This window comes from Heptranchias perlo, chromosome 21, assembly GCF_035084215.1.
Source record: "Heptranchias perlo isolate sHepPer1 chromosome 21, sHepPer1.hap1, whole genome shotgun sequence".
NCBI lineage: Eukaryota > Metazoa > Chordata > Chondrichthyes > Hexanchiformes > Hexanchidae > Heptranchias > Heptranchias perlo.
Window position 1 is genome coordinate 38,684,166 of NC_090345.1, and position 16,700 is coordinate 38,700,865.

The following is a 16,700-nucleotide window of genomic DNA, read 5'->3' on the forward strand; positions in this document are numbered from 1 at the left end:
GCCTTGATGTCAAGGGCAGTCACTCTCACCTCACCTCTGGAATTCAGCTCTTTTGTCCATGTTTGGACCAAGGCTGTAATGAGGTCTGGAGCCGAGTGGTCCTGGCGGAACCCAAACTGAGCATCGGTGAGCAGGTTATTGGTGAGTAAGTGCCGCTTGATAGCAATGTCGACAACACCTTCCATCACGTTGCTGATGATTGAGAGTAGACTGATGGGGCGGTAATTGACCGGATTGGATTTGTCCTGCTTTTTGTGGACAGGACATACCTGGGCAATTTTCCACATTGTCGGGTGGATGCCAGTGTTGTAGCTGTACTGGAACAGCTTGGCTAGAGGCGCAGCTTGTTCTGGAGCACAAGTCCTCAGCACTACAGCCGGGATGTTGTCGGGGCCCATAGCCTTTGCTGTATCCAGTGCACTCAGCCGTTTCTTGATATCACGTGGAGTGAATCGAATTGGCTGAAGACTGGCTTCTGTGATGGTGGGGATATCGGGAGGAGGCCGAGATGGATCATCCACTCGGCACTTCTGGCTGAAGATGGTTGCAAACGCTTCTGCCTTGTCTTTTGCACTCACGTGCTGGACTCCACCATCATTGAGGATGGGGATGTTTGCAGAGCCTCCTCTTCCCGTTAGTTGTTTAATTGTCCACCACCATTCATGACTGGATATGGCAGGACTGCAGAGCTTTGATCCGATCCGTTGGTTGTGGAATCGCTTAACTCTGTCTATAGCATGTTGCTTCCGCTGTTTGGCATGCATGTAGACCTAAGTTGTAGTTTCACCAGGTTGGCATCTCATTTTTAGGTATGCCTGGTGCTGCTCCTGGCATGCTCTTCTACACTCCTCATTGAACCAGGGTTGATCCCCTGGCTTGTTGGTAATGGTCGAGTGAGGAATATGCCAGGCCATGAGATTACAGATTATGCTGGAATACAATTCTGCTGCTGCTGATTTCCCACAGCACCTTATGGATGCGCCTCATAGAAGTTTGATGTCTTCCCAGTCCTCAAATTTGTCTATAAATCAGTAATTTGCATAGCTCAGTCACTGCCTCTATAATGAAACTGAGGAGACAAAGAAAGGTCTCCTGAAATACCCAAGTAGGTGTTGTATGATCTGTAAACAAGGACCTTTGGCTAGCAGCAAGGGTGAACCTACCAGCTAAGGTGCCATTAGACCTGAAGATGTTGCCCCCTTATGAGTTGGTTCCCCTCATTCAATTCATACAGCACAATGTGAGCACCCCAAAAGATTTTGAACCACCTTCGAAAATTGAAGTCTTTAGCATCAATACACATGAGGGAAAAAAAATTTTCAAGATGGATGCTCACTGCCAAAAAAAACTGCACTTTATCATTAACTGAAACACCAGTAAACTTGTTTTAAAAATTACTCCAAAGCTATTATCTTCTGCTTGTTTTAAATGGATGAGTTGCACACAGAGGACTGAGCCTTATGTAAAGTTGTGAAATTCAGCTTGACACCTCACTTTAATGATCTGAGTATGTAATGTGGGCTTGGATTGTCTCCAGCACAATCTGTTTTCTCCCCCTCAAAGCTGCACCTCACAAAATACATGAGTCATGCCACACATGTATGGTGCTGCTGAACCCAGAAGCACAGAACCTAAGCAGAACATGAGGGATGGTCTGCATCGTTAAACCCAAAGTAAAAGATGTGAGGGGGGTGGGTGGTAGGGTCGGTGGGTGGGTTGGCGGGGAGGGTGTTCGGAGATATATAAAAGTAAATTCTGAACTTGTGTAAAACAAATGAAAGAAAACTCATCAGTCAAGGTGAACAATGAATACGTGTGCAATGTCACCTAAAGCAATTTCATAATATTAGGAAGAATGTTTTATTCACCTTCACGGCCAGGATTTCAAAGAACTTCCTGGAAATTGCTAGATTAAGACATAATTCAGCCAAATTATATTCAGACCTGCCATTTCAGCATTTCAGATGTAGGTGTATCTCATATTTACTCCAGAATCATTCAAAATCCCACCAGACTTTTACTACGGCTGATTATAGTAACAACTGGTAAATTACATTATTAATAATACTTTTTAAATACTCCAAAAGCCTGGCTGGAATAATAGCAAATTAAAGTTAATAACTAAAAGAAAATGAGCAGTAAATCTCGACAGAAGAAGCATTGCATTACATACTGATTAGAATCACAGATGATAAGAAATATCTTGCACTGTGTAAGCTTAATGCAAGTTAATGCTGAATACCTTGGTTTAGCATTGGTGGATTCAATCTTGGCATCTTTCCTTTGCTCTTGTTTTTCACAGCCTGACTCTATCAGTTCCATTGCCATTCCAGATACAGAAATGTTGTAGTAAACATAATACTGTGTCTTTTATTCCATCACACGACAGGAGCAAAGGAAATTTATCACAATCTCTTGCAATAATACGCATTGTTTATACTTCACTGATGTGTTACGAAAATCTTGCAAAGGCTACCCTATGGTACCACAGTACTGTACTAGTAAAACACAACTTTCTTTTTTACTGGCAGAGGCATTGGAATCAATTTTAACTCCCTCCTACCCAGGGGAAACCGACCTGTGGGGTGGGGGGGCGGGGAAGCACAGTTAACATGGAGCAGGTGACTTTTTAAAAATTTGTTCATGGGATGTGGGTGTCGCTGGCGAGGCCGGCATTTATTGTCCATCCCTAATTGCCCTTGAGAAGGTGGTGGTGAGCCGCCTTCTTGAACCACTGCAGTCCGTGTGGTGACGGTTCTCCCACAGTGCTGTTAGGAAGGGAGTTCCAGGATTTTGACCCAGCGACGATGAAGGAACGGCGATATATTTCCAAGTCGGGATGGTGTGTGACTTGGAGGGGAACGTGCAGGTGGTGTTGTTCCCATGTGCCTGCTGCTCTTGTCCTTCTAGGCGGCAGAGGTCACGGGTTTGGGAGGTGCTGTCGAAGAAGCCTTCTCCATTCCTGCCCCAATCTGGCCGGCTGCAATTTTAAACAGCGGGCCGTTAAGCTGCAGATTAAGTTGAGTGTCAGTGGTTAAAATACCCTGGGCCACATTTCTAGGGACAGCATGGAATGGAACACTGTCTCATTTCAGGCACCCAGTGCCAGCATCAATAACCCTTAGGTCACATAACACACTGATTTCAGGAAAGTGGTACTGTACCACCCCTCCGTTAGTGCCACTCTCCCTGCTTATCTTTTCACCCAGCGCCATTCTCCTTCAGACGCTGAGCAGAAATGGAGCTGGTAAATCAAAGTCCAGCTTGCAAGACCCACAATAAAGTGAGTCTCTGTTTGTCCTTGATCAATGTAATTTGGTGCATTTATATGTCTAGGTGAAGTCAATGGTGAATAAACGGGCCACTCTTACGTAATGTTTAGAAATACCTTAAAGTTTCCTCTACACAGCTGAAAAAATTGTCAGAATAGCTCTAATGGCACCAGAGTGAGATTTCCTCACAAGAATATGGCCTCTCTGAGGGAGGTTGGCAATTTACTATCAAATTAGTTATAACTTGTGCTATGGGCCCATAACCTAGGTTGAAACTGGCCAAATTCATTTAATGTTGAGTCCTTATAGCCAACAGAGAGAGATGATCTTCATTTTGTTTGTCCAGGTTGGATTTGAACGCAGGTCTCCGCAATGAAAGGAAATCGTGCCAAGCGGGAAGTGTGCTATATGTTTCACTCACATACCAGATACAAAATCTTTCTATCATTGAGCAGAAATCATGAATTGCACAGCAGCCCTGAGGAGAACTGATATCTCAGGTTGAGTAAAAGTCTGAAATGTGTTTAACCACACACTCAATCAATTGGCACAATGAGTGTGATTGTTTCTACTTGCGGCCTGCACCATCGCTAACACATTGGTGCCTCCACCAGATAAAAGGTCTCCAATATTTACTGCTAGAGTGAAATTGAAAATGCTCTGATGGGAGATGCTGCTCAGCTCATGTTGGGAGTGGGGAAGTTTCCAGGTATAATTTTGCAGAATTTGGACGTTTGCATCACAACCATCAGTCAGCAACAAATTACAGCAGCAGTGGTTGCCTTAAGTGCATGTTCGAGTGTTCGTGACGATAAGCAAAGGGAGCATCTTGAACTTCAGCTAAATGCTAAGGCACTCAAACTCATACTTCGTGATGGACATGAATTGTACTTTCCTCTGTTAATTTAACCAGTCTAGGAAGAGATCAGCAAATATTGGGGTTGATTTTCATGTACAGATCACATGGGGCAGGCGGTGGGCGGAGCAATCTCAACGCCTGCCCAATGGCTGTAGTAAGAGACCCCAACCATTTTCATGGTTGGACATTATTTGAATGTGATTGGCGGTTGCTCGCTGATTTGGGGGGTGGGGGGGACATGGGAGAGCCAACGGCTCCTCTGTGGAGCCGAGCTGGAAGTATTCACTTCAGGCGGTGGGGGGGTGGGGAGGCATTCCCAAGGGGAAAGGGGTACAGATGGACTGGCAGACGGCAAGAATATTTTTAGGGGGATAGAAGGAGTCTACCACTAATTTCTTGGTAGTATTTTTCTAACTTCTGGAGAAATGTTGACTCCACAATGAGTCAAGATCCTGGAATTTCACCAAGTTCTCTAACATTTGCTTCTGGTTTTAAGCGGCTCTGTAGTAATCTACTTTTTAATAAATACACTATAAACTTATCACACAACAAAAATATTACACCGCAAAACATGGGTCTGTGTAATTTAAATCATATACATGTTCCTATTTTATACCAGAGGAGGGTTGTTATAGTTTCTGTCTCTCAGCAGTGTAAATAATCTAAGGGTTTTTGTCCATAATTGATTACTTTTTGCTGCAGTTTGCAAGAATGTTTTAAAATTATTAATAATTAAGAAAGGACCTTTATTCCAACCCATCCACTCTTTCAACGCAATTATCCATTTATTTTAACGCATGGGAAACAAATTGTACCTCGTGTCAGATATAAATAAATCTAATAATTAATAACAGAACTCTACATTAGAAGATTGACTGAACTTCAGAATTCCGAAACTGTGCGTCATATAATTCAATAAAATCAGAGTTAGCCTATGTGTAGAACTCATTTTATATGATTTTTTGTGACTGCACAGAGAGGGCCCTTTACTCTACCTGTGTATTGAACTTTTTACTTGCTGAGTATTAAAGGTCAGGTACACTTAGCTTAATAAGAAATGTAATTATGCTTTTATTGAAAATGCTAAATACATTTTGACCAGAGTCTCCAGATTTTCAAGCGCTAGGATAAGTGGATTTTCTAGACCATCCAGAACTAATAAAGTAGTCACTTCACCAGGACTCATAAAATGTTTGTGAACTTCAAGTGATAATAATTTGTTGAAGAAGATTTTACATAAAACGGAGCCTTTGGGTGTCCTATACTATAAACCCAGGGTTGAATGATAAAGAAGGAATGCTTTAATCCACCTTCTTAACTTGGCTTTGTGACTACGAAGTAGAATATCTTTCACTAATCTTGATGAACAGTTCGCCAAATATTTTGTTTGATAATAAATACATCTGATAAACAGTTTTACTCCCCAATATGAATCCTGTAGATTTAATTTTCATTAAAGTCAGTAACGTACTTAGACAAGATGTTGCCGGCATTTAGTGTGTTCTGTTTATAGATGTATGTATATATAGATGTATGTATGTATGTATATATATATATATATACTTGTCGATCGTACAGAGCTGATAGACTATTATTAGCTGGTCTGGAATTTTTAATATTGAGTACGAAAGGTCACAAAACCATACACGCCAATTCTGCAGAGTTCAGAGGAGGTGATAGAGGTGAGTAGAGGGGAAGTGAGTCACCACTGTGGGGACTTATATTTCATTTATAATGGATAACATATGGGCGTGATTAGTCTTAAGCAGAATTCTGCTTTTTTTTCTCCAAATGCATCAAACATTGTATTAACCACAGATTCATAGACTACTATACTTTAGCTGGTGACGATCCACTGTGTTGTTCTATGTCAATAGAAGGATATGTTGATGGGGTTAGATGAAGTAGGGTGGGAGGAGGCTCGTGTGCAGCATAAACGCTAGAATAGATAAGTTGGGCCGAATGGCCAGTTCCTGTGCTGTCGACTCGATGTAATTCTATGTAATGCCTCACTCAATATTTATTTAATATGTAATCGATGGAGAAATGCAGGCTGATCAGCAATGCAAACTGTTCTGCATTAATTCCATTTGTCAAGCCATCTTCTGTAGACAAGTTCCTTAATTTCAAAGCAATATCATTTTATAGAACAAGCTATTTAGTTTATTGGTATTCATTAAAAAGTCTGATTGATTGATAACTATTGTAGCACACCTAAGATTGCTTCAGTGGAGTGGTTAAGTTCATTAACAATGCAAATTACCGTTATAATAGAGGTTTTATATCCTGATTAATGAGACATGAGCATATTAGGGGGAATTTTAACCTCCCCCCCCCCCCTCCCACCCGTGATGGCCTCAGGCCTCAGGCCTCGGGAGACCCAGGGAGCCGGGAGCTGCCAGATTCAGCAGGTAAGTGCTTGTCCAGCACTGCTTGTGGGCCAGGAGGAGCAGGAGTGCTTCCCCCGGCTTCGCAAGCAAACCTTCGGCCGCGAACTCCCCCCTCTCTCCGCCCCGCGATCTCTCCACACCTCACGATCTCCCCCCCTCCACCCTCCGCGATCTCTCCATACCCCGCGACCTCTTCCTCGCTGCCGCGCACTGAGCGCCCCCACCCCCACCCCGCCACCAACCCCCGATCTTCTTGATTGCCGGGGACCATCGCCAACGGTCCCTGGCTGCGGCCTTCTACCGCAGGCTTTCCTGCCCGGCAGCCGGCCAGTGTCTCAATCTGTCTGGCTGCCAGGCCGGAAATGGAGTAAAAAAAATTCTAATGAGGTTCCGCCATTAAATTCGACAGGGCCTCCGCCTTCCGGGTTTCCCGGCTGCTGACATGTGACCCCCACTCCCTCCCAGCCTCCCAGTAAATATCGGGGCCTTTATGCCGCTGGATCATTTACATATTTTTCAGAAGTAGTGAATGTGCGAAATATAAAAAGTGAATCCACCACTTCCCATTTATGTGCCTGCACGATTGTTACTTGCCAGTTCTCATTTTCGCTTCTTCGCATGAGATTCTCCCTGTTTGGTGCTGGATTTGGCTCAACCTGCTGATTACATTCCTGAATTCTCATTCAGTCTGCATGCCTCTTTCAGCTTATCTGCGTCCATCTAAATCAAAGTTCTATAGGCTGAGGAGAGGGTCAATGAACAAAATGCCAGCCAGCCTTGAGTTACAAGAAAGGATAAGTGGTTCTTCTGTGCCTGAGACAAGCTTCAGTGTGATTCTTCACCATTCTCATGCTCCTCCTTCATTTCTCACTCCATCCTATCCACCTCCATAGACTGTGACAGATCCCTCATTATCCTTTCTCCTAGGGCCCACTTTCTATGATGAATCACCAGCCATTTTTTAACCCAGTTATCAGTCATATAACTGGCATAACAATATATCACAAAGCTCGTTAAAAACATTAAAAATTCTATGTAGCTTTCCATTTCTGCATGGAATAACAACCAGCTGCCATTTTGAGGTTAGTTGAATTCATCATTTAATCGAACTTTTTGAGAAAAAGAGCCTCATTTAAAAAATAATCCTTTAGAGTTAAGACCAACGTAATCATTTGAATTTCTAATGTGTAATTCTGGCACACCCTGTTTTCAGGGTCTGGTGTCTGCATCATTTTGCTTTTTAACTGAACTACAGCATACTTTCTCTTGATACATGTATTTATATTGGACAGTCGTGCGATCAGTGCTTCTACTACATCCATTACATTTGGCCATTGTGAACATTAAGATGTTCTTTGCACTTTCTAATTTGCACTATTGGTAGGCAGAGGTTTTTAAATCACCATTCTCACTGATGATGTGCAAAATTCACACATACAATATTTATTAACATGCTCTCTTTTCGGTTAATGCGTAAATGCGTTATTTTTATTACTCAAAAAGGACCACCGCTGCATCATGGAGACTGACAACATTGGACGAAAGGAAAAAAAACCACATAGAATCTTAAAATATCCACTCAAAGCCATGCTTCCTGAATGTGGCAAAGATCTTAGACATATGCAGAAGCTCACAGCGGAAACTGTGATGTATTGTCCTAACATGCAAGCAGACACGTTAATTATGAGGCCCTACAGAAAGGGGAACTGTCTATGAGTCACTAGGGAAAAGATAAGTTGGGTTCATTCTTTTGATTTAAAATCATGTTTAGCTGGATTGCTATCGACAACACATGACATTTTTAATGTCTGGGTGGTAAATTTGAAATCAGATAAATAGAAAAGTTTCAAGTTGTAAAACATTAGTGACACAGGAGCGCCTGATGACCCTTTATGATATTACAAAGGTCTAAATTAACCTTTTCTTCAGTTAAATTAAAGTAAGGAGTCTTACAACACCAGGTTATAGTCCAACAGCTTTATTTAAAATCACAAGCTTTCGGAGGCTTCCTCCTTCGTCGACGAAGCTTGTGATTTTAATTAAAGCTGTTGGACTATAACCTGGTGTTGTAAGACTCCTTACATTTGTCCACCCCAGTCCATCACCAGCATCTCCACAATTAAAGTGTCAGCTTGGCTTAGTGGTTAAGGAGAAGAAAGAAAGACTTGCATTATATAGCACCTTTCACAACCTCAGGACATCCCAATGTGATAACGACCAGATCATCTGTTTTTAATTATGTTGGTTGAGGGATAAATATTGGCCAGAAAACCAGGGAGAACTCCCAAGCTCTTCTTCGAAATAGTGCCATGGGATCTTTTATGTCCTCTTGAGAGGGCAGACAGGGCCTCGGTTTAATGCGTCATCCGAAAGACGGCACCTCCAACAGTGCAGCACTCCCTCAGCACTGCACTGGAGTGTAAGCCTAGATTTTTGTGCTCAAGTCTCTGGATTAGAATTTGAACTCACAACCTTCTGCCTGAGAGGCGAGAGTGCTACCATGGAGCTATGGCTGACACAACTGGTAGCACTCTCGCCTCTGAGTCAGATGATTGTGGGTTGAAGCACGACTCCAGGAGTTGAGCACAAAATCCAGACTGAGACTTCAGGACAGTGCTGAGGGAGTGCTGCACTGTTGGAGGTGCTGTCCTTCAGATAGAATGTTAAACTGAGGCCCTGTCTGCTCAGAAGAGCAGGGGAGTCCTCCCGGTGCCCCGGCCAACATTTATCCCTCAACCAACACCATCAAAAAATTGGTCATTTATCTCGCTGCTGTTTCTGGAACCTTCCTGTGCACAAATTGGCTGCCGTGTTTCCCTACAATAACAGTAATGAATACACTTCAACAGTAATCCAAAAGTTGTAAAGCATTCTGGGAGGTCCTGAGGTCATGACAGGTGCTATATAAATGCAAGTTCTTTCTTTAAGAATGACATTCTGTGGAGGCCCACTGCAGCAGAGTGGAACTCCCAGCTTCCCAATGGGTCAGCCCATAGATCCCGTCCCATATTGCAGGGGACGGGATCATTAAGATGCTCAGGGTGAGCTGCCGGCATATGTAATAACGCATGAGTGGCTCCTGCCTCAATCGAGGTCCAGAATGTCGGAGCAGAATGGCATGCCATTCTGATGCAGCACAGAAAGCCCGGAGTTTAGTGATGCACCAGAAATCCAAATGGAAATCCAAGGCATTTAACGAGACCATTAATTCCCAGGACACAATTTTAAAGCTGACAGAAGTAACAAGATCACATTAGACACATAGGGGATTAAATGTGAGTCACTCTGCACCTGTTGTTCAGGTGCTATGAGGCCACCTAAGGCCCCAGAATGGCAGACATGAAGCACGCGCACACTTTTGACTGAAAGTGCACTGTCCACCATATTGGGTAAGGACAAACAGGAGGCAAACTTTATCCACTCGAAGAAGGCTTTAGGATCTTTGCATATGCAAATAAAGGGCCTGACTCCTGCTTCAGGTCCCTGCTCCAACATTGGTTTGTCCTGAGGAACCATTGCTGGCTGCACTCAGGGAAAACCAGCCCTAAACATTGCGTAAATAAAAAAAGGTAAATACTTACCACAATCACCATCCCAAGATCCCCACCCTCCAGTCTCCGGCACCAACCTCTAATCTCCCTCCCCCTGGCCTCGACCTCCAGATCTCTTCCCCCCCCCCCCCCCCCCCCACCCCGGCTCTGACCTCCAGGTCCTAAGCCTCCCATCCCTCCCCGAACCACCGATCCCAAGCACAAAGACCCCCCGACCACTTACTTGGAGCACTTACCTTGGGCTGCCTCTTCACTGTAATGAGGTCTGATGCCCAATATGCAAGTCTCCTCGGACCTCACCATCTGCGCCAGGGGGTGCCCAAAAATGGATGCTTCCAAATTTAACCCCCAATATACACACAACTTGAGGTCTAAATGCAGAGCAATATTGTGCACTCCCTCCCACTTTGGTCATAAAGGCCAATTTTTCAGCCAATATAAAGGTCAGATTTCATGGACTGACAAGGTCACATCGTACATGTGCCCATGAAACAGCAACTTGATCAGACAGTTAAACCTGTCCTTATCTACCCAGGAGACAAAGGCAAATATTCCAGCGACCATCAGGGATGCTATTTTTGCAATGAGTGAATCCAATATCATAATCTAATATGTTATTTGATTAGGTCATTAAGTGCATAATGGTATTCAACTGGTTCTGATAGGCTGTTAAAAAAATTACTCAGACTGATTCTCCTTGTAATGACGTTAAAATTGCTGTGTCTGAATTTGAAATCAGACATTGGAATCCAATTTTATATTCACAAAACAGCAACACATCACAATTGAAGGGGTAGGGAGCATATAAATCAAACGCAAAGATAAACTTCAGCTGAGGAACTACAAAGGACGAATGCAAGCACAAATCAAGCAGCAAAATTTATCAATAAGAGAAAGAAGGGCAACAAATCGAATCAGTCTGATTATTTTTTAATAGCCTATCGCCTACCTTCTTGGGCTCTCCACTAATCTGAGCACGTACTATTGGGACTGAAGTTTGTAACGTAACAGAGACATTCAAATATTCCAAAATTTATAAGAAAATGGCTAACCTCACCTATACAATAGCATGTTATGCCTCAGTGAAAAGATATAGCCAAACTCAGGCATGTACTCAGATGTACCACTGGCAGCTGAAGCAATGTTTAACAAGATAGCAGGCTACAGCTCGCAACACATTTACAACTTCTGGAAATGTTTATGATTGCAGCAAGACTGGTCAGTCGCGGTGCTATGGCATAGGTGCAAGAAGACATTTTAGTCAGAAGAGCAATCCATCCCCATCTTTGTCACTGAAACTTGGCTAAAGTCCCAGGATGATGTGAACCTTTAGTTTCATCCCGAGTGGATCATTCACTCTCTGCTCCCTCCAAAGGAAAATCATTGGAAACACACACCAGTCCCCACCGGCCCCAATCACACCCCCACCCCCCATAAAAGGAACAGGCCCTATGAAGGGAGCAATTGCCCTCTCGGCCATCTATAAGGAGAGCACCCTTGAGGGCTAATCAGGCCATTCCTCCTCTATCTTGAGGTGCATTGTTCTACATTAAAGACGCTATATAAATGCAAGTTGCAACAGCGTTTCAAGGGTACAATCCATAAATGCAGCTGCCCACTGTCAGGGAACAGAATGCACGGAATATGGTACATATTTTCAGAGCCACCATTTTAAAACTGAGCAGAAAACATGCTGGAGGCTGGCTGGGTTTGCCTTTTTCCTGCCTATACCTGTAATTGATTGTGTGACTCCTCGACAAGCTGCAGCATGAGATTTATATATATGAGAGCTCGGCTTTAAAACCAGGAACTTAACTAAGAAATTACAAGAAAATCAAAAGCAATGTTGAAACATTCAAATTATGGTAAAACCGCAGCTTGAGCACAACACGTCGAGACAATGTGTGCAACCTTTGAGCAGCCATTAAAGAGGTGATGATTCGGGTACAGTCTAGACACATTCCCAGGAGGGAGAAAAGTAGGGCAACTAAAGCTAGAGCTCCCTGGATGACAAAAGAGATAGTGAGTAAGATGAAACGGAACAAAAGGGCATATGACAGATGTCAGGTTGATAACACTAGTGACAACTAGGCAGAATATTGAAAGTTCAGAGGGGAAGTGATAAAGGAAATAAGAGGGGCAAAGACAGAGTATGAGAATAGACTGACGCCAACATAAAAGGGAATCCAAAAGTCTTCAACAGGCATGTAAACAGTAAACAGGTAGTAAGAGGAGGTGTGGGGCCAATCAGGGACCATAAAGGAGATCTACTCACGGAAGCAGAGGGGATGGCCGAGGTACTCAATGAATACATTGCATCTGTCTTCACCAAGGAAGAAGATGCTGCCAGAGTCTCAGTAAAGGAAGATATAGTTGAGATACTGGATGGGCTAAAAATTGATAAAGAAGAGGTATTAGAAAGGCTGGCTGTACTTAAAGTAGATAAGTCACCCGGTCCGGATGGGATGCATCCTAGGTTGCTGAGGGAAGTAAGGGTGGAAATTGCAGAGGTGCTGGCCATAATCTTCCAAACATCCGTCAATATGGGGGTGGTGCCAGAGGACTGGAGAATTGCAAATGTTACACCCTTGTTCAAAAAAGGTTGTAAGGATAAAACCAACAACTATAGGCCAGTCAGTTTAACCTCAGTGGTTGGGAAACTTTTAGAAATGATAAACTGGGACAAAATTAACAGTCACTTGGAAGAGTGTGGATTGATTAGGGAAAGCCAGCATGGATTTGTTAAAGGCAAATCGTGTTTAACTAACTGATAGAGTTATTTGAAGAGGTAACAGAGAGGGTAGATGAGGGCAATGCAGTTGATGTGGTGTATATGGACTTTCAAAAGGCATTTCATAAAGTGCCGCATGGTAAGCTTATCATCAAGATTGCGGCCCATGGAATAAAGGGGGCAGTAGCAACATGGATACAGAATTGGCTAAGTGACAGGAAACAGAGAGTAGTGGTGAATGGTTGTTTTTCGGACTGGAGGGAGGTGTACAGTGGAGTTCCCCAGGGGTCGGTGCTGGGACCACTGCTTTTCTTGATATATATTAATGATTTGGACTTGGGTGTACAGGGCACAATTTCAAAATTTGCAGATGACACAAAACTTGGAAGGGTAGTGAACAGTGAGGAGGATAGTGATAGACTTCAAGAGGATATCGACAGGCTGGTGGCATGGGCGGAAACAGATAAAATTTAACGCAGAAAAATGCTAAGTGATGCACTTCGGTAGGAAGAACGAGGAGAGGCAATATAAACTAGAGGGCACAATTCTAAAAGGGGGTACAGGAACAGAGAGATCTGGGGGTATATGTGCACAAATCATTGAAGGTGGCAGGGCAGGTTGAGAAAGCAGTTAAAAAAGCATACGGGATCCTGGGCTTTATAAATAGTGGCATAGAGTAAAAAAGTATGGAAGTCATGATGAACCTTTATAAAACACTGGTTCGGCCACAACTTGAGTATTGTGTCCAGTTCTGGACACCAACTTTAGGAAAGATGTGAAGGCCTTAGAGAGGTGCAGAAGAGATTCACTAGAATGATTCCAGGGATGAGGGACTTTAGTTACGTGGATAGACTGGAGAAGCTGGGGTTGTTCTCCTTGGAACAGGATGGTTGTGAGGAGATTTGATGGAGGTATTCAAAATCATGAAGGGTCTAGACAGAGTAAATAGAGAGTAACTGTTCCCATTGGCGGGAGGGTCAAGGACCAGAGAGCATAGATTTAAGGTGATTGGCAAAAGAACCAAAGGTAACAAGTGGAAAAACCTTTTTAAATAGCGAGTGGTTAGGATCTGGAAAGGGGGTGGTGGAGGCAGATTCAATCATGGCCTTCAAAAGGAAACTGGATAAGCACTCGAAAGGAAAATAATTGCAGGGCTACGGGGATAGGACGGGGGAGTGGGAATAGCTGGATTGCTCTTGCATAGAGCTGGCGCGGACTCGATGGGCTGAATGGCTTCCTTCCATGCTGTAACCTTTCTATGATTCTATGATTCTTTGAACACTGACTGAGCCCTATATTTTATCTTCATAGATGACACACAGCGACTTCTATTCATATAGCAACTTTAACATAGAAAAACGTCCCTAGATGTTTCACCAGAGTGTAATCAGACATAAAAAAAATGGACACCGAGCCAGAAAAGAAGATATTAGCAGGGGTAAACAAAAGCTTAGTCAAAGACATTGGTCTTACAAACCGACAATCCCAAGTTATGTAGGTTAGGAAGAAGTTCAACATGTACGGTATTATTTAATATGTCATGATGTAGGAATGCTACAATATGCAGTGAATGATCCAGCCAGAATCTTGGCCAAACCATAGGTCCACTTCACTCTGGATCATTAACCAAATTTCAAGTGAGAGCGGTTTTTACTCTTCTAAGAAAGATGATTCCTTTCCTATTTTCCATTATGCCTTTTTCAAAATTTCCAGTCCATTCTGAGTATCTGTAGCATGACCTTGTTCATTAACGCAGCTGCAGTTTCATATTGGGTTGAGAAAATACAAGAGACCACTTCACAGGACTGACCAAAGCAAACAGAGAACAGATTAATTCTTAAAGAACAAGAGAGCAGCCTGTTAATTACTATTACAAAGAGGCAGTTAGAGGGTTTAATAGCCTACGATTATTTTTTTAAAAAGCTAACTGAAATACAAAGGTCATCTTAGGCACACCGTGAAAATACGTTTGAAAGATAAAAAGCAAAACAGCTCCAAAATAGGATAAAATACTGAGATAGGAAGCAAGGAACAGGAGTAGGCCATTCAGCCCCTCGCCCTTGTACCACAATTCAATTAGATCATGGCTGATCTGTAACTCAACTCCATTTACCTGGCTTTGTTCCACGTCCCTTAATACCCTTACCTAACAAAAATCTATCGATCTCAGTCTTGAAAATTTTAATTGTCCTAGCATCCACAGCATTTTGAAGGAGCAAATTCCAGATTTCTACTACCCTTTGTGAGGAAAGTGTTTCCTGATTTCACTCCTGAATGGCCTAACTCTAATATTAAGATTGTGCCCCCTTCTTTTGGATTCCCCCAACAAGGGAATAGTTTCTACCCTATCGAATCCCTTTATCGTTTTGAAGACCTCGATTAGATCACCCTTCAACCTTCTAAACTCAAGAGAATATAACCTAATTTTATGCAACCTGTCCTCATAATTTAGCCCTTTAAGCCATGATAACATTCTAGTGAATCTGCACTGCACCCCCTTCAAAGCTAATATATCCTTCCTGAAATTCGGTGCCTAAAACTGAACGTAGTTGTCCAGATGTGATCTGACCAAGGCTCTGTACAACTGAAGCATCACTTCCTCACTTTTGTATTCCAACCCCTTTGAGATATAGGCCAACACTCAGTTAGCCTATTGGATTACTTTTTTTGGAAGACAACTCAAATAGCCCAATATCTCACTGTCTTACCTCAGCAAGAGTAAATCATTATTTTTCATTTGACTTTATCCTGTGCCCACAAGAAGGTTTGATTGTATATGGAATCAATAATTTGAAGTTTTAGCAATCTGAATTCCCCTCCAAATATCTGAATACTAGAATCATAGGATCATAGAATGATACAGCACAGAAGGAGGCCATTCAGCCCATCGTGCCTGTGCCGACTCTTTGAAAGAGCTACCCCATAAGTCCCACTCCCCTGTTCTTTCACCATAGCCCTGTAAATTTTTCCCCTTCAAGTATTTATCCAATTCCCTTCTGCAAGTTATTATTGAATCTGCTTCCACTACCTTTTCAGGCAGATCATAACAACTCACAACGTAATTTTTTTTTCCTCATGTCGTCTCTGGTTCTTTTGCCAATTACTTTGAATCGACCCTTCTGCCATTGGAAACAATTTCTCCTTATTTACTACATCAATACCCTTCATGATTTTGAACACCTGTATCAAATCTGCCCTTAACCTTCTCTGTTCTAAGGAGAACAACCCCAGTTTCTCTAGTCTATCCATGAAACTGAAGTCTTTCATCCCTGGTACCATTCTAATAAACCTCCTCTGAACCCTCTCTCAGACCTTGACATCCTTCCAAAAGTGCGATGCCCAGAATAGGACACATCATTCCAGCTGGTGCCTAACAAGTGTTTTATAAAGGTTTAGCATAACTTCCTTGCTTTTGTACTCTATGCCTTTACTTATAAAGCCAAAGATCACATTTGCCTTTTTAACAGCCTTCTCAACTTCTCCTGCCACCTTCAAAGACTTGTGTACGTACACCACAGGCCTCTCTGTTCCTGCATCCCCTTTAAAATTGTGCCATTTAGTTTATATTGCCTCTCCTCGTTGTTCCAACCAAAATGAATCACTTCACACTTTTCTGCGTTAAATTTCATCTGCCATGTGTCTGCCCACTTCACCAGTCTGTTTATGTCCTCCTGAAATATGTTACTATGCTCCTCACTGTTTATTACATTTCTGAGTTTCATGTCATCTGCCAACTTTGAAATTATGTCCTATATACCCAAGTCCAGGTCATTAATATATATCAAAAAGAGCAGTGGTCCTAATACCAACCCCTGGGGGACACCACTGCACACTCCCCTCCAGTCTGAAAAACAGCCATTCATCACTACTCTTTGCTTTCTGTCCCTTAGCCAATTT